The 20169-nt window shown below is 44.6% G+C and overlaps 1 protein-coding gene across 3 annotated transcripts in view; it reads right to left on the bottom strand.

Moving 5' to 3' along the window:
• prickle1a (prickle homolog 1a) overlaps positions 1-20169 on the bottom strand; it is a 67746-nt gene that overhangs the window by 13885 nt on the left and 33692 nt on the right. For 2 of the 3 annotated variants that reach the window (XM_077007170.1, XM_077007174.1), the window contains exon 1: positions 6905-7137. The exons of the other annotated variant lie outside the window; for it this stretch is intronic. The gene's annotated coding sequence lies outside the window, so the exon portion shown is untranslated. Of the gene's footprint in view, positions 1-6904; positions 7138-20169 lie in introns of those variants that run through there. 3 annotated transcript variants of the gene reach the window in all.

Here is a 20169-nt window from a genome sequence, read left to right as displayed (position 1 = left end):
CTTCTGCTGGTCTATAAGACAGGACATTGTATTTCTCTCTATTTGACACCTTCTCACCTAGCTGTAAAAGAGACAAGCTCACGGAAGAACAATAGGAGGGCAGACACACATCCCCAGGCTGTTAAGGACAGGAAGCCCGTTTATATTGGCATGCCATAACTACACAAAGACTGTGGCAGTTTGCACACATACACTTAGGCAACAGGGGTCTTTAGGCAAAACACATGCACTCAGAGTAGTTTGTTAATAATTTAACAGTCAAAATGAGATTTAGACATTAGTGACTGTGCCAAAAACCACTTTCTGTAGGGAGCTACACTATAGAAACATACCAATGGTGATGTTTCGTTTATATTTCTACCTACCTGTATTTTAAAATGAGAATGTACTTTGATGGCAAGATAACTGTACTTTTTACTTCTAATTTTATAATAAATGGCTTAGAATTCTTAAAATTGAACATCTCAAACATGTTTCCAGTTCCCACACATATGAATATCTATCAGAGCTGTTCGGCGTCAGAAGGAATAATATAGGTGTGTTCACACTCAACACTCAGAAACAGTTAACAGTGTTTCCCAGCCCAGGATCCCTCTAATCATTAACATTCCTTAGAGAAGTGTTCTGTTACAGTCTTTTATAACCAGCTAATTGAACGCATGCCTCTGTGGCCGCGCACAGGCACAGCACTCGGGGGCTGTGTGCTGGATGCTGGAGTTTAGGCCGGCCTTAATTGGGCATCATTTAAAGTCATTAGGAACAGCAGTAAAGTCAAAATAAAGCGGGGGAAAGGGGGGGATGTATTATTCCTTAACCCTAACCCCCCCCTACTGATCTCAGAAATGCGTTTTTATTAAGAATACATGTTTTGCTATAGGTGTACGTCATCTTTAGGTTGTGGGTTCTTGCAGGGCTCCTGTGTGTTATTGAACACCCTGCTGCCGGTATGGATCATAGGTAGTTCTGAATAAGAGTCTGTTAAATGAATTAGCTGGTCTATCAGGCACATGCAAATAAACACGCCGGCCTCTCTCCGGTATTTAGTCGTCGTCAGCTCTGCACTGACCACGTTGATGAATTTGACCTGTGGGATGATGGTTGCCTGGTTTTGGTCCACATTGACAGGCTGGTTGACCATGGCCATGGGCTGGGTTGACCTCCGCGTGTCACCCAGACACCGTTGACATGGGGACCCATTGTGGTGCTGTAAAAGGCAGCTTCACTGGCTTTTCCAAGCCCTGCGTGCCTGTTGCCTCACTGTCCATTGTACACACTAAATTGCATTTTACTCTGGACACAAAAGGCCAACCTTCAACCACCTTTAACTGCAGTTTCCTTTTGTTCTTCCCAAAGCAGAGCAAACACTGCAGACAGCCGACCTGAAAAACATTTCTAGGGATTGTGGATGCATTTTTAAGTGGGAATCATTGGTCCCGTCCTTAACTCTGTCCTGTCCATAACATTCAAAAACTACTTTTTCCTCAGAAGACGCATTGTTCCTATTTTCTTCTCTTTTCTCTCTCTCCACTCTGTCCAGATTGATCATAGATTTCTGTGTGTTAGTCCTATTTTCACCCACCCTCCTGTTCTCTTTCACAAGCTGCACAGGGTTGCCACCCTTGTTTGTTAATACTCTAGCCAAAACTAGAGAACGAATGATTTTAATGCTAACGAAAGGGAATACACAGAGACACCCAGCACAACAAAATGTCCCTTTTCCCCTTCAGCAGAAACCCTGTCTGCTTCTTCGTATTAAATGCAGAACATTCGACATGGGGTTCTTCTATGTTCCATTTAAAAGGGCGATAGCTGGGAACACTGATTTAAAAGAATCAGCTGAGTAAATAATGGGGGTGTGCATGTACAGTGTCTCAGCGTAGGGCGTGTACGTGTGTGTACGTGTGTGTATGTGTGTGAGACAGACCATGCACATCTGGTTGTCTGCAATTCCACTGTTTTCATTCAGCCTCCAACAGGAAGACAGTGTGAGCATTCCAAACAAACGCACCACTCTTTGAACCTCCACCCTCCCTCCATGTGGGCTGTAGGCAACACACTCATCTTTGTCCCCCACCCCCACCCCATCGGTGTGGGCTGGGGATGACACGGGGAGGTATGTCCTCATTTTGCCTTGGTCAATATTGACCCACCTGTATGCTGACCCCAGATTCTGCTGACCCTCAGTTCTATCATAAAACCCTGTGGGTGAAACTCTCACAGAAGTAGGGTAATTGCATAGGACATAACACAAATGTCACATTTTTATTTTAAAATGAGTCAAGGAGTTTAATTTGATGTAGATATGATTAGATGCTATAAATGTTTATCACTGAAAACACACGTCTGCACATCTTTTCTTTAGAACAAATGTCAGGTTTCACGAGAAGATTCTCACTGCTAATTTGGTTCACATAGGTTAATATGGTGAAAATAATTCACGTTTAGTGTCAAATCTACAATTGAAGAAAAAGGTCGTTTTTTAAAGCACAGACTGGGTTAGAAGAGTTGGGCTGTGCATGCACTGACGTAGCTTCATTTTATTTCCTCAGTCTGATTATTTTAGGAGGCCAGGAGGCAGAAGCCAGTTCAAAATATCAGCATGGCAGTGGGCAGTGTGGGTAAAATGTCATAATCAAATATCAGGCTGGACAGTTGCTCTATATCATATCTCAAGTCATTAGTACAAGGAACACTTTTAGAAGTGTTTGTAAAAAGACACTTTACCAGTAACGTAACTTTTTTTAAGCCTGTTGGTCATATGTGTCCCATGATGCTTTGCTGTTCACTTACAATTGCTTTTCCTAATTCAGCTTAGGGTACTTTCTTGCTTAAGACACTTAATCATTCTTTGCAGAGGTAAACCATGGTAAGCACATCTGAAATTCCATGCCTAATGGAAGTAATCAGCGTTAGTCAGTAAGACCAGCATCTGCTCCTCACATATGGAAGCCATGATCTTTATAAGATTATTAAGAACAACTGAACTTTTGTTTCGCACAAGATGCAGCAAACAGGCTTTGCCTTAATGAAGTCTAGTACTCTCCACATGCAACATCATCCCTTCCGTTACACAGAATGTAAAAACATGATGTGAATTCACACTGAGATGGGGTCCTGGGCCCTTGTGTGAACTCTTGTCAGAGAGACATGGGTGTTGTGCTCTCTCAACTGTCCATCATCCCTTAACAACACTCCTCTCCGTGATGTGCTGCCCACATTCACCCAGTGCACATCAGGCTCAAGTGGCCTGATATAAATGAACTACCAGACCCTTCTTCTTGTGCAACAGTTCAAGGACTAACCAGCTGAATACCGTCTGGAGGAGCTACATCACAACCAGCTACGCCAGCCAAAGCCACACCTCTTTACCAGACTGGAGGCCAAAGCCACGCCTCTTTACCAGACTGGAGACCAAACCCACTCCTCTTTACCAGGCCGGAGACCAAAGCCACGCCTCTTTACCAGGCCGGAGGCCAAAGCCACGCCTCTTTACCAGGCTGGAGGCCAAAGCCACTCCTCTTTACCAGGCCGGAGGCCAAAGCCACGCCTCTTTACCAGGCTGGAGCTCTATGGACCAACTGAATTCAAACTGTATTCTGCTCTATTCTAGCTTCCCCAGAATCGGCAACTGTGATATGTAAGATGGTAGAAATATGCCAGCAGAGTTTCACTGTATTTTTCTGTGCAGTGATTGTATTTGACTCCATGCACCACAAACCTACTTACAGGCACCCAGAGCTGCAGTCAAAGCTGCTACGCCAGGTGCATATGTTCCAGGATTATTCAGGATGACTCTTGGATGCTCTTTTATGTCTCTAGCACTCTCTTCTCCTCTCTTCCTCTCCTCTCTTCTACTCTCCTCACCTCTCTTCTCCTCCCCTCTCTTTTCCTCTCTTCCTCTCCTCTCTTCTGATCTCCTCCTCGCCTCTCTTCTCCCCTCCTCCCCTCTCTTTTCCGCTGTTCCTCTCCTCTCTTCTGCTCTCCTCCTCTCTTCTCCTCTCTTCCTCTCCTCCTCCTTTCCTTCTTCTCTCCTCTATGAATGTGATTGCATACAAAGCTGCTAGATCACTGGGTTTGGAGCAGTTAGTATGAGAAGTGAGCAGGCAAATGGTGATTAATTCAGGCTCACACAAACACCACTGTGTATGTTGTGCCGGCCAGTGCATTAAATCAGCAGCGAGACATACACACACTGGCACTGGAGAGTAACTCTTGACTCCCAAGACGTAGCTCGCACACTCATGGCCTGATCCATCTGTTTACATTTCAATGCAGACATGTCCCTGTAATCTCGCTCCAATCTAACACCTCACTAAACACACACACATTAATGTCCTCCTGTGTGAGGGGGTCAGGTGTAATCTGCATACTAATGCACTCATACAAGCCTGGATGTTTATGGAGTTGCACGCTGTCCAGTCCTTTGTGAGAACACAAAGTGGCAGTCAGAGAGAGACTGCATCAGTCAGAGATAGACCACGTCTTCCAGAGAGAGACTACATCAGTCAGAGAGAGACCACATCTGCCAGAGAGAGACTACGTCAACCAGAAAGAGACCATGTCAGTCAGAGACAGGGCCGGAGTGGGCCATATTTTCAGCCCGGGAGTTTCATGCCCAAATCCGGCCCAAAATTATATTGCCTTCCCAATCGGCCCAAACTAGAGATTGACATGAGCCGGCCCATCGGGAATCCTCCCGAATCTCCCGATTAGCCACTCCGGCTCTGGTCAGAGATCACGACAGTCAGAGACTACGTCGGTCCGAGAGACACCGCGTCAGTCAGAGAGAGACTGCATCAGCCAGAAAGAGCCACATCAGCCAGAAAGAGACCATGTCAGAGAGAGACCATGTCAGTCTGAGAGACACCGCATCAGTCAGAGAGAGACCATATGAGTCAAGATAGAGCACATCAGCCAGAAAGACCATGTCAGTCAGAGAGAGACTGTGTCAGTCAAAGAGAGAGCACATCAGTCAGAGAGAAACCATGCCAGTCAGAGAGAGACTACATCAGTCAGAGAGAGACCATGCCAGTCAGAGAGAGACTACATCAGTCAGAGAGAGACCACGTCATTCAGAGAGAGACCGTGTCAGTCAGAGAGAGTCCGCATCAGTCAGAGAGACAACGCCAGTCAAACAGAGAGACTGCTTCAGTCAGAGAGAGACCGCGTCGGTCAGAGAGAGACCGCGTCGGTCAGAGAGAGACCGCGTCAGTCAGAAAGAGACCATGTCAGTCAAAGAGAGAGACTGCATCAGTCAGAGAGAGACCGCGTCGGTCAGAGAGAGACCGCGTCGGTCAGAGAGAGACCGCGTCGGTCAGAGAGAGAGACTGCATCAGTCAAAGAGAGACAACACATCAGGCTTGTGGGCCCTGTTTTTCATTCATGAGACTTGCCGGATCTAAAAAGAAAAAATTAAAAACAAATAAAATAAAATAAAACAAAGCAAATAAAAGTGATGAAAAACAGATCAGTATAAAATCAATTGTTTGGTGAGGTTAGTACTCCATAATGTTAAATACAGTCCACAAATTAAAAAAATATCTAAGAAACAAACCTTCTCTAACACCACCATGTATTTACTCTATAAGTGAATCGTATAAAACATTTCCCACTAGCAATACAAAGTTCTCCTTATTTAGAGTGTTGGAACATTTGGCCCATTGCCCAGGTCTTAATGGTGCTAGGGGTCTTTTTACCAAGGCTAGGGTACATTTTTACGAGCAGGCATGCTACCTTTTCACTTTGGCTGGCATTTGTTTTATAATTGTTTCACATAGCTGATGGAAATTTTCTGAGTAATGCTCTGTCAATGGTCACTTTTTACAGTGCCAAATAAGAGTGCAATGACTATTATTACCACTAGAGAGCAACATGACTGCGTTCTCCGTGAGGCGGTGTTTCTAGACATTTGGTTATTCCTAAAAATTGAGCTATCTGAAACGGTTTCCCTCAACAATCGTCGAAATGTATATTCGCCCTTAATTTATTATTTTTTGCACCAAATTTTAAAGCAAGCTCATGAAACCTTTCATTCCATCTACTGAGGCGAAGGATGCTACTTTACCGCTTCCCCATCTGACAAACTGAACTGAGATCAGTGCAACACACCGTGAATTTCTCTTTAAGTGCCAGCTGTGATCATAGCGCCTGATTGTTTTAATATATGAAACCTGTGACAATACAAATCAAAACATGGGACATGTCAACCTTATTGACTTTTGACATGTCTAAGTGAAGCCAGTTGGCATCGTAGCCATATTTTGATGATAGGTAACGCTTGAGCAAAACTGGAACAACCGATTTATATTAAATTAGACGTAAACTGGAAAAGTGTTTCTTCATATAGGCTACAATATTTTACAGAAACGTTTGTTGCCGGAGGTATTTATAAAGACAAACGTCCCATAAGGTCCATTAGTGCAGCAGAGATGTGTGGACACACCACACACACGACGTGACAGACAACAGCTGAGAGTCCCAGTTTATACCCACATAAACTGTCTCAAAATCTGTATTCTACATCCCGTACACCTCATGTTTATTAATTTTACAGTGGATATTACAGTTAATTATTCAGATATTAGATTAGAATAACCAATTTTAATGACAGTTAGAATTACAATTAGAATAAGCTATATTTACGTATGGGTATAGTCAGTGTGCAATTCAAACATTTTAAAGTTAGATTAATAATAATACATTTCGACCACAGATGTTGTCCGTTTACACGCCTGGCCACCTCACGCACTGTGTCAAGCCCGTGGGTATAATGTTGTGTAAGGGTATAATGTTGGGTATAATGTTGTACAAGGGTATAACGTTGTGTAAGAAGTATGCTAGGAAAAACACCGTTATCAATACAGAAAGTTTGTACCGTCTACGTGAAAACAATCTACAGACCTACCTGAAAGTTTGGTAGAAAGCAAAAAATAAAGTATGATACTCCTTTATAGGAATGCACAGATCACGTTAGGTCTCATTGGCATTAAAATGGTCCACAGAGGAGAAACATTGTCCAGCACGTACAGATATTCCGGTGCAGAGTTAGATGCTGCATGTCCGAAGAAGCGCTGTACAGGTATGAAGGCGATCTGGTTGTGATACTTTATCCGAGAGCGACAGCTCTCTGACGGTCTGGCTCGGCCGCACACCCGAATGACATTAACGTTGCTCTGCGCCTATTGGTCCAGATTTGCGCCCCCCGCCCCGCCTCCGCCTCCGCCCCCGCACCCACGCCCACGCCCACGCCCCCCGAGACGCACGCATTCTTGGTAGTCTGGAGTAAGTCAGCAATGTGTTGTGTTCATTTTCATGCAAGAAAGTAAATGTGTACTCTGTGTTTAGTGGCACGTGGGACAGTAACAACAAACCCCAAAGCGAACATCTACAGAGTGTTTGTGTATAAATGTCCTGTAACAACATACACAACTCCAATATGTTATGGCTGTTAGCCACCCTAACCTTAGACCCCCTTCTGATTCTCTCCTTAACTGTATGAGCTTATCTCAACAGTGGCCAGCCTGCTGTGACCCCTTTCGCCTGGCTTGCGGAAACCTGATCAGCTTTTAAAGGCTGTTTGCTTTTCACACTGCCAGACTCACTTGGATATAACAAAAGAAGCCAGTTACAAAATGCTTGGAGTTTACTGTAATCGATCTGCTCTGGCCGGCCGGAAGCGCTAAACCCATCCAGCAATCAACAGAATGTACACAAACCGATGAGCAATGAGCTACGCAGACCTGGTGTGCCTGACATCGTTTGTAATACTGATCAGAGCCAATGATTATCAGCACCTCTGACAGCAGGGACGTTGTGCTGTAAGGTCAGTCAATCCCTTGCATTGAGCAACAATGTTTTCGCAGTAGTTGGACCACATAGCAGTAGCTGAATATGAGATCACGTTCCTTAGTTTGCAAAAAGGATTTATGACGGTCTAAGCCACGAGTGTCTAACTACAAACAGCTATGGCAAGTATGTAGCAGTCACATATTTGTTGGTTTTACTCTGATAAATATAGGGCCATAAACAAACAAAGCACTGCATTTGTGAGACGACTGACCTTTAGGTCAGTTTCAGACACTGTTACTAAGGTTATGACCTGCTGACCACTCTGTATCTGCCCATGTCACAGCAGGGTAAGTGAGACCAGGTTCGGCCAGACGAGACCTGTCAATCACACCGTGCAGGTCTAAGAGTTTACAGCATAACAACCAAGCAGACTGTTGTTAACTGATTTCATCTGGAGCAGATGGAGTGAACCTCTCGGTGCTCTGATCCCAAAACCCAGCCCTTTTTTTGTCTGTTTAGTTGGAGAAACATTGGCCTGAAAGTGCCGTTCAGTCGGTACAGCCCCAAAATTTGACCCGAAGCACTATTGGTGGAAATATGTTCCAGGTGCAAAATCAGCATCAGGGAAAGCTTTTGCAAGCGTTATTCTCAGAGCACGTCTACTTCCTCAGTTCAGCAGGTCGGTAGAGGCATGCGGCCACGCCGTCAATCACAGACCCCTCTTCAACCTGTCGACTTTATGATAGATCATCTGTTCTGTTACAAGCAGAACATAACCTAATAGAAACATGCACAAATATTATTTCTGATATGAACGGTTCACTATAACATACATTCGAGTGAACCAGCAACAACGGTGGAAAACGAGGCGAGGTTCCAGAGGTTTCCAGAAGGTTCCAGAGGTTTCCAGAGGTCTGCTCCTGCCTAGCTTCAGCTGTAAATAAGTCACTGGAGCTCGTAATGGTATTGTGCTAGTCAGCCATTCTCTCAGTAATAGCCACCACCACAGATATCATATCTTGCAAGTCCAGTGATTTAAGTCAGCCAGTATGCCTGAGGACATGCTAACCCATTAGCCTAAAGCATAGCCTCTTTCACTTGTCCATATCTGGTCTTTGTCTGCAACTTATCTACCTTTTATCCCTCTCCATATTTATGGCAGAGGGATGTAAAAGTGCTTTCAACGACATGATTGAGGTGCAAACTGTACATGGCCTCATTTAGGCCTACGTAAGGGTGGACTTAACTTTCATCCATAAGCTGTCTGCTGGGGCGCTGCATGAAAGAGCTGCTAGTTCATAAACACATTTACAGTCCAAACTGCACATGGAAAACATACATCAGAGATGGAAAGATGGATGACCGCAGTGGACCGCAGTGTGACTCTCAATTGACTTAATGAAATATGTAAAATAGCTCCTTATGCTAAAAATTCGTGTATTCGAATCACTGTAACACAGTGTGGTTGATGAAATAATGAATAACAGGTTTAAAAGAACTGCCTGAAATTGCAGTCCTTTTAAAATAAATAGGTACATAAACCAGTGAAGCTAAATAGTAGTGACATGACAAAATAGTTGTTTTGGTCATGATATTCATTCAAATGAGTTCAATGTTTTTGTTGAAACACTGTGTTTAAGAGCATGGCTCTTAATGGTTCAGTTTCTGAGGATTGCAGCCAGGTCCCCATGGCCTTACCATGAGCCACACGATAAGTTTGTCACACTTTTTCCAAGCTGTGCAGGCTGCAGGTGCTGAATGTCAGATCAGTGATGCAAAATGCTGGAGAACTGTAGCGATGACGGTGTGTGAAGATGCGGGTGAGCTGCTTGAACGTCCGACGCTGCACACCCGGGGTGTGAAGCTGCAGAAGCACGTTGACGCACCTCCTCATCCGCTGGGCACTGACAAACATCGTCCTAACAAGAAATGAATGAACTACAAGTTCCAGGATCTGGTCTTCAACTGTGATATTTTGTTTGCATCAACAGCTGTCGTCATAACGGATGTCATACAGTGTCATTATTGCAGACCACAGAATCTGAAAGTTTTCATTGACATGCATGTTGCAACTAAATCTGATCAACTAAATAAGTAAAGTTAAATCCTTCATAACAGTGAAGAGTTTGTTTCTATCATTGTTTTCTTGTGGCTTTGCACAAGTTCCCTTTAAGAACCAGACAAAGCAGAGGAAGCGGTTACGCACAACATAATTCATAATGTTGTGCATCTGCTTGCATTCAGGAACCGTCGTTTTCATGCCGTGGAAGGAGTACACGTCTTTACTAAATCTTTAATCTTCTTAATAAGATTGACAGCTCACTGCAGCTCCTGCAGTCTCATACTTCCAAAAAAAAAACATTGCTAATTAGTCGAAGAAGCCACTTTACCACTGACAACGTCCTACCTTCTCTTCACAGTTACATGGCTCACGATCTTCTCCCCTTCCTTCTGAGTCTCATGGTGAGCTTTGCACTTCAGAAAGTAAACTCAAGTTTTCTTTCTTTCTTAGAATGGCTTAATAAGAGATTAATCCAGTTCCCAAATAATCCTGAGAGCCCTCACGTTTTAACAGAAAAATGCTTAACATGGAATGCCACCTCAACCAGCCAAGGAAAACGGTGATCTTCCTATAATAATGTCTATTCAAGTTAGGACAGGAAATGCATAATTGTTGACTTGGGATTTAAAACTGATCACAGATCTACTTAGAGACAAGAGTTCAGGTTGAAATACACTACATCACATTCTAGCCGAGACTGGTGCTTGTGGTGCAGTTAAATTATTTTTAAAACTTTGATTTGCTGTTGAATAACTAAAGTCTTAGTATAAACTAGTATTAATATTTTCCAAAACTGTAGCATTTTAATACTGATGTAGCACCTTTAATCAATAAAAAGAACCATCTCCATCCAGTCACTAAAATAAACGTGTGACTCGACTTGATGAAATTGACTGAATTCTCCTTCGAAAGAGAGGGGTCTTGTTGTCCAGAGTTTACACAGGAAATCTCCAGAACAAACAAAGGCAGGAAGACAAACAAACAGAGTGCGGCAGCGGGACCGGGTGGCTGGGCCCGAACGGCAGTCGCCTGGCTTCACTCCACGCTCCCCCACGGCCCGATTGGGCCCGCCCGGCCCCCCAGGCCCGAGCACTGCCCTGAATGGGCCGAGCGTTTGGCCTGTTGACTCACCTTGTTAGTCTAGTGCTTGTCACAAAATGACAAATGACTTCATTTGACTAAAGCAAACCCACTAATGTAGTTGTTTAATAACCTTTACGCAGGCTACTTCCCGTTGAAATGCTTGGGTGTCTTAGGCAGCAAAAGGACACTCGTGTGCCTAGCTACGGTATTAGCACAGCTACGGTATTAGCACAGCTACGGTGTTAGCACAGTAACTACTTTGTGTCAACACCTCACAGCCCTTAACCTAATGAAGGGCTATTGTGAAAGGGTTGTGATGTCACCATTCATAGTTTGTTTGAATTATACACTTCAAAAGAGGCTCTGTGACTCTACATGGCATACGTGAGCTCTAGATAACTGCTCAGAGACATCTAAACCTTCCATGCAAAGTTCGACAGGCCAGAAGGGAGAAATGTTACTTGTCACATTAAATTAATAACATGATCTGGCATTTCCTCGTGAATTGTCATTACCAGATATATAACAATACCCTGCACACTTCCATGATCTCAGTAATACCTCCCTGAATTAAGACTGTAATACACATACATTATATGTCCAAAGCCCAGTACCAAGTTGAGCAGGTCCCAGCTGCCATCAGGGTGTGTGTGTCCTGTAAGGAGACACGCATGGGTAAGTGCAGTCAGCATGGTGAGGCATCTGCATTCCCAGTCTCCCAGTCCCAGTCTCCCACTCCCAGTCTCACAGTCCCAGTCTCCCAATCCCCCAGTCTCCCAGTCCCAGTCTCCCAGTCCCAGTCTCCCAGTCCCAGTCTCCCAGTCCCAGTCTCCCAGTCTCCCAGTCTCCCAGTCCCCCAGTCTCCCACTCCCAGTCTCCCAGTCCCCCAGTCTCCCAGTCTCCCAGTCCCCCAGTCTCCCACTCCCAGTCTCCCAATCCCCCAGTCTCCCACTCCCAGTCTCCCAGTCCCCCAATCTCCCAGTCTCCCAGTCCCCCAGTCTCTCACTCCCAGTCTCCCAATCCCCCAGTCTCCCAGTCCCCCAGTCTCCCACTCCCAGTCTCCCAGTCCCAGTCTCCCAGTCCCCCAGTCTCCCAGTCTCCCAGTCCCCCAGTCTCCCACTCCCAGTCTCCCAATCCCCCAGTCTCCCAGTCCCAGTCCCCCAGTCTCCCACTCCCAGTCTCCCAATCCCCCAGTCTCCCAGTCCCAGTCCCCCAGTCTCCCACTCCCAGTCTCCCAATCCCCCAGTCTCCCACTCCCAGTCTCCCACTCCCAGTCTCCCACTCCCAGTCTCCCTCTCCCAGTCTCCCTCTCCCAGTCTCCCACTCCCAGTCTCCCAGTCCCCCAGTCTCCCTCTCCCAGTCTCCCACTCCCAGTCTCCCTCTCCCAGTCTCCCACTCCCAGTCTCCCAATCCCCCAGTCTCCCAGTCCCCCAGTCTCCCACTCCCAGTCTCCCTCTCCCAGTCTCCCACTCCCAGTCTCCCAATCCCCCAGTCTCCCAGTCTCCCAGTCTCCCACTCCCAGTCTCCCACTCCCAGTCTCCCAGTCCCTCTCTCCCAGTCTCCCTCTCCCAGTCTCCCTCTCCCGGTCTCCCTCTCCCGGTCTCCCAGTCTCCCACTCCCAGTCTCCCACTCCCAGTCTCCCAGTCTCCCTCTCCCACTCCCAGTCTCCCTCTCCCAGTCTCCCTCTCCCAGTCTCCCGGGCTGTTTCTCAGTACAGGTCTCTTTCAAACATAAGTCTGCTCCACTGAGGCTGTGGATCTGTCCAGCTAACAAAGATCTGGCCCAGCAGTGGACCTTACACACTTCTATACATCTCTTTGATCTTTGGGCCATGTTTTCATGCTCTGCCAGTTTTCCGACATGCGTCCTGGAGCAGTTGAAGGTGTGGAGGAGGATAGGGAGGTTTGGAGGTGTTGCAGTCTAGACTGGCCAAGGCACAATGTTCGCTCTATACCAGCCAGACGGCACTGGGATGGCCTGCAGAGAGGTTGGGGGAGGGAAACAAATTAACACTGTTTTCCTTTGACAGGCCAGTCTGTTACTGCTAAAGCCTGTTCCCACCAGACATACTCATGTATTGCAGCATTGTTAATTGCTTCAGAATTGGAAGCTTGGAATTTTGAGGCAAATTTCGATGTGTTCACTCCTGAAATCTCACATGAACTCTTTTTGCTATTTGAACTCAACTAAGCGAGTATTGTTGACAATAATGTAACTTCAGTATTCGCCAAATTAAATTTGACCTAGAACCTTCTTGCTAAGAGTAATTGCACATAAATTTTAAAATGCTTTTCTGAAAGGCAGAGCATAGCACAGCTGGTGTTGACGGTCATTTATATTTGATCGTAGCTACATTCAGCTATAAAACTTGCCAATTTTTCACTTTCCAGTGACAGTCAAAAGTGGCTCAACAAATGTCCTGTGTTGTCACAACAATATCCCTATGTGTTGTGGTCTGTGTGTTGCGAGACGTTTTGACTGGAGGGTTCTACTGTTCTGTAATAGCTCCTGGTGTTCCACAGCGTTTTGATGTCTATCCCAGACTCTCCCGCGCTTCCGCTCTTAATCCCGATCTCTACAGCCCCCTTCCCGACCTCCTTCCCTCCCTGTCCCTCCTCAGCCTCGGAGGGAGTCTGGTACTGAAACCTGGCAGTCCATGAAGGTCCCTCACACTACCTGCACAAGCAGCGGTTAAGTGCTCCCCTCTCCTCTGCCATGTGGTCTTACTTTCTTCTCTATTCCTCCGCACCATCAGCAAGGTAAGGGAAGTAACAGCAGGAAAATGATTCATCATGTGAAGTGAAACGTCCAGTAGTAATGCAAACATGTTGTTCGTCACAAGGCCATAGCCTGTGGTGGATCTGACACACTATTTCTTTTAAAAGAAAAAAAAGTTGTAAAACAGTGCAATAAAAATCTTTGAAGTGGTGGTTTATTCATGATTGCAGAATTGCGGCAGTCACGTATGTATTTAATGTAGCAAATATGTCCCGTGCTGCTGGAGAACTTATAAATCTGTTAAATGCGGTAATGCATCGGATTCACATCATGGATGATTTTCTTTTGCAGCCAAAGTCTGGAAAGGCTGAAATAATTCATTCCAATATACTTTGGCTCTGACGTCCAAAAATAAACAACCTTTCCTTTCACATGCATAGTTAGTTTTCCCTCTACATTCCCCATAAAATTGTCTGTATATCTTTGGGTTGAAATCATGTACAGCTCTCTGTGCTTGTAGGCTGTAATTTGATGCGTGCCTCTGGCATCCTGTGCTGGGTCAAACTGCTGCAGAAAATACCATCAACAGCTTTGTTCCGGCACAGAAATACCTCAGAGATCAAATAAGAGCACTCACACTCTGGGACACAGCTGTAGGCACCCCGGCATTACATTCACTGCTCTTTGGTGGCAAAGCCAAATAACTGGATTTAGTGGAGGGCATAAACCTTCTCTATATTGAATAAAGGTACTATATAAAGTACTATATATTTCTCAGTTTCTAATAACATGGCAACTCTTGCTTCCTTTCACTAATATTTGGATTCAGGGCAGTACATTGTGTCCATATTTCTGTGCACAGATATCCTGAAGGTTTGTCCGCTTGGATGTATGCCTGAGAGGCTCTGTGTGCACTGCTCTTGTCGGGCGGGTGGGGTGAAGGTGGAGTCCACAAGATGCCCTGTGAGGACTCTGCGTGCTTCTGCTGTTCATGTTTAAGGGCTCGTCAGCCTTCTGCATGGTGTGAAAAGTCCATCAAACAGCCCGGGGACTTCAGTGAAGAGAAGCAGTCTCGCAGTGACATGAATCTTTAGCTTTATTGGAGACACGCTCGTTTTATCTAACGGACGTAGATTTGTCTCATTCAGGTTTTATTTCAGCGTATACACCAAGTTTCAGTGAGCTGTGTAATGGGGTTTGTGTTTGATAAGCCATTCATGCATTTGATTGCTTACTGTCATTGTTAGAAATGCTGATGTAAAACCGTGGTTTAAAAACATTTTCATAACCCCACGTAAAAGACGGGACCATAAATGAATACCACAACAACCTGGTAAAAAAGAAAACGGAGGATGAAAAATCGCTCCCACTGTACAGCGAGCCGTGACCTGTCCTGATTGATGCTCTGCACTGTGTGGAGTGGAAAGTATGTCAGGGTAATAAAACCTGCCAGAGTTGCTATGAGCCTGCTGGTGCTGTCCTGCGCATCCTCACTCTGCGGGACAGAAAGGAGGAAGCGAATCCGTTCCTGACGGGGCCTGTCCTGAAATATGTTCCTGATCATGAACTTTGATCGTGAAGCGGGTCACCAACGTTATAACGCTGGGTTGGAGTTTAATTCAAGGCTGTTGTATGACACAAGCTTGCAGCTGTAAGGCTGGTCCAGTGGGCTTGTGTCTCTAACGTACGGGTTAGCTCATCACAGACACGTGAGTCGCTACGGGAATTGTATGCGCAAGTGTATTGGTCACCGGTTCAGCGCTAATGACCAGATGTGACTCAGACTATTACAATGGCTGAGTTGGGTCCAGGTGGCACACACCAGAGGGGCCATTGCTTGCTGTCCCAGAACCATCTGCACAGAACCGGGCATGATGCTGAGATACGTCCTAATCTCCGTTCAGACAGAGGTGACCACTGTATTGATTTCACTCCAGGAATCCCCAGAGCTAGTATAGCTAAGAACAATTGGTGTCTTTTTGATGTTTGATCACATCTGCATTGCTAGGAACCCTGTGAAGATGCATTATTAGTGCGACACCAGCAAATTCAAAGTAATGAATGTGAAGAACATCGAATATACAACGTTGCATTCTGACCTGAATTCAAATCTGATTCAGTTTAAGATGTCTTATAATTCCTTTAGCATAATCTCTCCTTTTTTGCATATCTTTTCAGGTACAAGACCCTGAAGAGATATTATTCAACACAAATGCATAATCATTGTGGAGAGCAAAATCGGCTTAGCGATCCCTGTGGAGAGATCCCCCCCCCCAGAGAGATATGGGTAGACAGAGTAGAGGAGAAGTGACTTGGGCTAATCTGCACCAGTTAGCTCATACATTTGATTTCAGAGGAGGACCTTGTGTTTTTGTTGTTTCTGTGTTTTCACTTTATACTAATGAAATATATTCCAATTAGAGACACTGACACTGATTACACATGTCATTCAGGCTCCAACACACTCCACCGACTGGACATTTGACTTGATAATCTCTAATTAGACAGTCTCCATTGCAGTCTCCAACATGTTCATGTACATATTTACATACCCATATCCATAGCGAATCTATTTTTGCATATTTATAATAGTAATTTATTCTAACATAATCTCTTGCACTATGTATATGTACATTTACATTTACATTTACGGCATTTAGCAGATGCTCTTATCCAGAGCGACTTACAAAGTGCTTTGCTTCTGATCACAGAATACATCCTAGGAAATAGTACAGATAGGCCAGAATTCAAGACATCATTGAGTCAGACTACTACTAAACTACAGAAGTCAGTATCATTACCTAGTGTTTTGCAAGTTAGACATTTGCCTAGAAGCACAAATAACCATAAACAGACATACAATTTAAGAACAACGGCAAGTGGTATCAGCTGAATTAGTGCTCTGGTAAGAACTCAACAAACAGGTGAGTCTTCAGTCTACACTTGAAGATAGTAATAGACTCTGCAGTCCTAGCAGCTAATGGAAGATCGTTCCACCATCTTGGAGCCAGGACGGAGAATAGTCTGGAGCTTTGTCTTCCATGAGACTTTAAGCATGGAGTTTCAAGTCGAGCCAAGCTTGAGATTCTGAGTGTTCGCTGTACAGAACGGCTTTTTACCATGGACATCATGTAGGGAGGGGCCAGTCCATTTTTGGCTTTGTAAGCAAGCATCACGGTTTTATATCTGATGCGTGCCGCTACTGGAAGCCAGTGAAGAGAGCGTAGCAGAGGAGTCACATGAGAGAACTTGGGGAGATTGAAGACCAGTCGTGCTGCAGCATTCTGAATTAGTTGTAGAGGTCTGATGACCCATATGTATACTGTATACTTATTGTATACTTATTGCACACTTGACCTGTCTTTTTTGCACTATTGCTACTATTTGCACTTCTTTTAGATGCTAACTGCATTTCGTTGCCATGTACCTGTACTGAGCAATGACAATAAAGTTGAATCTATCTATTTAGCAATGGACAAAACAAACCCTGTACTCCAATTCTGTGTAATGGTCATTATAAACAAATGCTAACTGCCTTCTCGAATTGTGACTTTACTGAAATCGGATGCTAATATGGAGACGTTGTATTATTTGGATCATATGCAGAGGGAACGGACATCTGCTCTGCTGTTCTCTACCTAGAGCAGAGACCCCTGCTATTAGTGTATTTACATTTGTATCATTTTAAACATATATACAACATGCTATAACAGGTGTTTAAACTTAAATTGTTACTCAATTCAAAATAAATCAATAATGATAAAGGGTAATATTGGAAGGAAGCAGTCCTTAAATGAAAGATATAAGGCCTAGGTCTACAAACACCATGACAAAGGTCTACAAACATCTTGAAAAAAGGTCTGCAAGCCTTGGCCGGCTGGTGCTTTCAGCTTATGATTCTTCCAAAATATAAATATTACATGTTTAAAAGGGCTTTAGTCGTGTTTGTTTAATTCCACCTGTCTTTCCTCTCACTGCTTCTGTTATGTTTATTCAGATTAGTAGTTCCAAAAAAACTGCTCACAGGGCGTGTATACCCAACACTGCTAAACCTCTTTCTCACTGTTATACATAAGGCTGTATAAAGTTGAATTTTCTACTGCAGAGAAAATTTGAGATGAAGAGAATTGTCTTGTATTGTAATGTTTTATCTCATTTACTTTTTATTTTAACAATCTCATACATCAGTATTAATACTTTGTGGGTCTGGTACATTAGACATTAAATATTTCTACAAACATGCATTTGAAATGTCAAGAGGCCCATAAAATGTTGTCATTTTGGAGGTGAAGCATAAAACTTGTGTACACAGTCCCATTGACTGATGTCTTTCTCTTCAAATGTCCATCCATCATCAGAGACATCCACACCATTCGGGGCACTCCTGGAACTGATTAGGGGGCTGTCACTGCACCTGCTCTGATAGATGGTGGCACTTTGGTGGATGACTGGATGAGGGATGCCTGAGTTAGGGGGGTATTTGTGGGACATACTTGAGGCACTCTGTTGGGACTGAGCAGTCCCCTAACCCTCCTCCCGTCTATCTGGATCACTCGCTCACGCATCAGAACCCTTGCTAGGAGGCGTCCATCATGTTGGATTCCCCTGTCATCTGCATAATGAGTCCGCCATTCACTACAGCAGCAGTGAAAATAACACAGCCTCTGCAGAGAGGGCAGGCGTAACTAAACCATGTCTGCTTTCACACCACAGCCTTTTATATGGGCAGATCTTTCACATGAAATTCAAGGCCAAAATGGACGTGTACAAAAGGCCTAATTTATTACACACTGTATGACCATGTGGAGATGGGTGGAAATATGGCTCTTGTCAGTATGAAGTCTACGACGCTGCTTTGCTTGGCCTGGGAATTGCATAGCATCCAATTCCCCAAGGAGAGACATATAGCCAGCAGATCATTCAGAAAGACAACCAACAATGGGAACTAGCTGTGTGAAAGGTAGAACTATCCACCACCAACCAGAATCAATGGGTATGAACCTTTCTAGACCTTTTTTGTCTGGTAAAGATAATTTTATTGGTTAGTTATCCAATACTTAATTCTTATTCTTGTGGGTTGTGAATAATTAAATAAAAGAAATAACAGAAATATTTGGTGCAAAGAAATACCAATAAAATAACTTTTTCACCTGATATTTATTTTTTCTCAGTCAAACATTCATTTATTTATTGTTATTTGCTGGATGGATAAAATGCAGTATTGGTATGTGTTTTTGCTTATCTAACGTGCTCTAGGATGAAAGAGGAATTATGAAGTCCTAGTGTAGTTTTACACTGTCTCTGTAATCCCCCTTTCTTTTGAGTAATGTAATGTGCCGTATTTTGTCAATTGTGATTTTTACACCGCAATCAAAATTTGTCCTCCGCTTTTAACCAATCTGTGCAGTTAGAACACACACACACACACACACACACACACACACACGCACACACTAGTGATTACTAGGGGGCTGTGGATCACACATGCCCAGAGCGGTGGGCAGCCCTAGCCCGGCGCCCGGGGAGCAGTTGGGGTTAGGTGCCTTCAGGGCCGGAGTGGGCCACTTTTTCAGCCCGGGAGTTTCATGCGCAAATCCGGCCCAAAATTATTTTTCCATCCCAATCGGCCCAAACTAGAGATTGACATGAGCCGGCCCATCGGGAATCCTCCCGAATCTCCCGATTAGCCACTCCGGCTCTGGGTGCCTTGCTCAAGGGCACCTCAGTCATGGCCTCATGTCTGGGAATCGAACCCACGACCCTCCGGTCACAAGACCAGTTCCCTACCACTAGGTCATGACTGCCCCATGTACTGACTAGGTTGGCCAAAGATATGCTAGATAATGCCAGGAGCAGGTTAGTGTTAGGCTAACACTAGCACTATCACTGACCCAGGAGAATGGTGGTGTTTGGCTAACCCTAACCCTAACCCAGAAGAGTGGTGGTGTTAGGCTAACCCTACCACTAACACTACCCCTAACCCCAGCCCAGGAGAGTGGTGGTGTTAGACTAACCTTAACACTAACACTACCCCTAACCCCAGCCCAGGAGACTGGTGGTGTTAGGCTAACCCTAACACTAACACTACCCCTAACCCTAACCCAGGAGACTGGTGGTGTTAGGCTAACCCTAACCCTAACACTACCCCTAACCCCAGCCCAGGAGACTGGTTGTGCTACAGGGGGATTAAAGGGGCATGTTTTACATGTTTTACATGTTTTCCACAGGCACTACAAGGGGAGAGATGATGGAGAAATGCACCTTTCTCTGTGATGTAGTATCTGTTTGTAAACTAAGTTAAGTCACAAGCCATCAGCATTTTCTCAATATATATTTGGATTAGAATGTCAACACAAATATCAATTCGTTGGTGGGTATAAATAAAGAATTGCGGGCCTTTACCTTTCTTTGTATTAACATGTATTATCATTTATAGATTATAAAAACCCAAAATCGTTCAGAATTAGAATTCGTTGTGATATTTATGCTGGACCTCGGGTCTTTGAAGAAGAAAAGAG

This window comes from Brachyhypopomus gauderio, chromosome 5 (assembly GCF_052324685.1).
Source record: "Brachyhypopomus gauderio isolate BG-103 chromosome 5, BGAUD_0.2, whole genome shotgun sequence".
NCBI lineage: Eukaryota > Metazoa > Chordata > Actinopteri > Gymnotiformes > Hypopomidae > Brachyhypopomus > Brachyhypopomus gauderio.
This window is presented reverse-complemented; position numbering and strand designations above follow the sequence as displayed.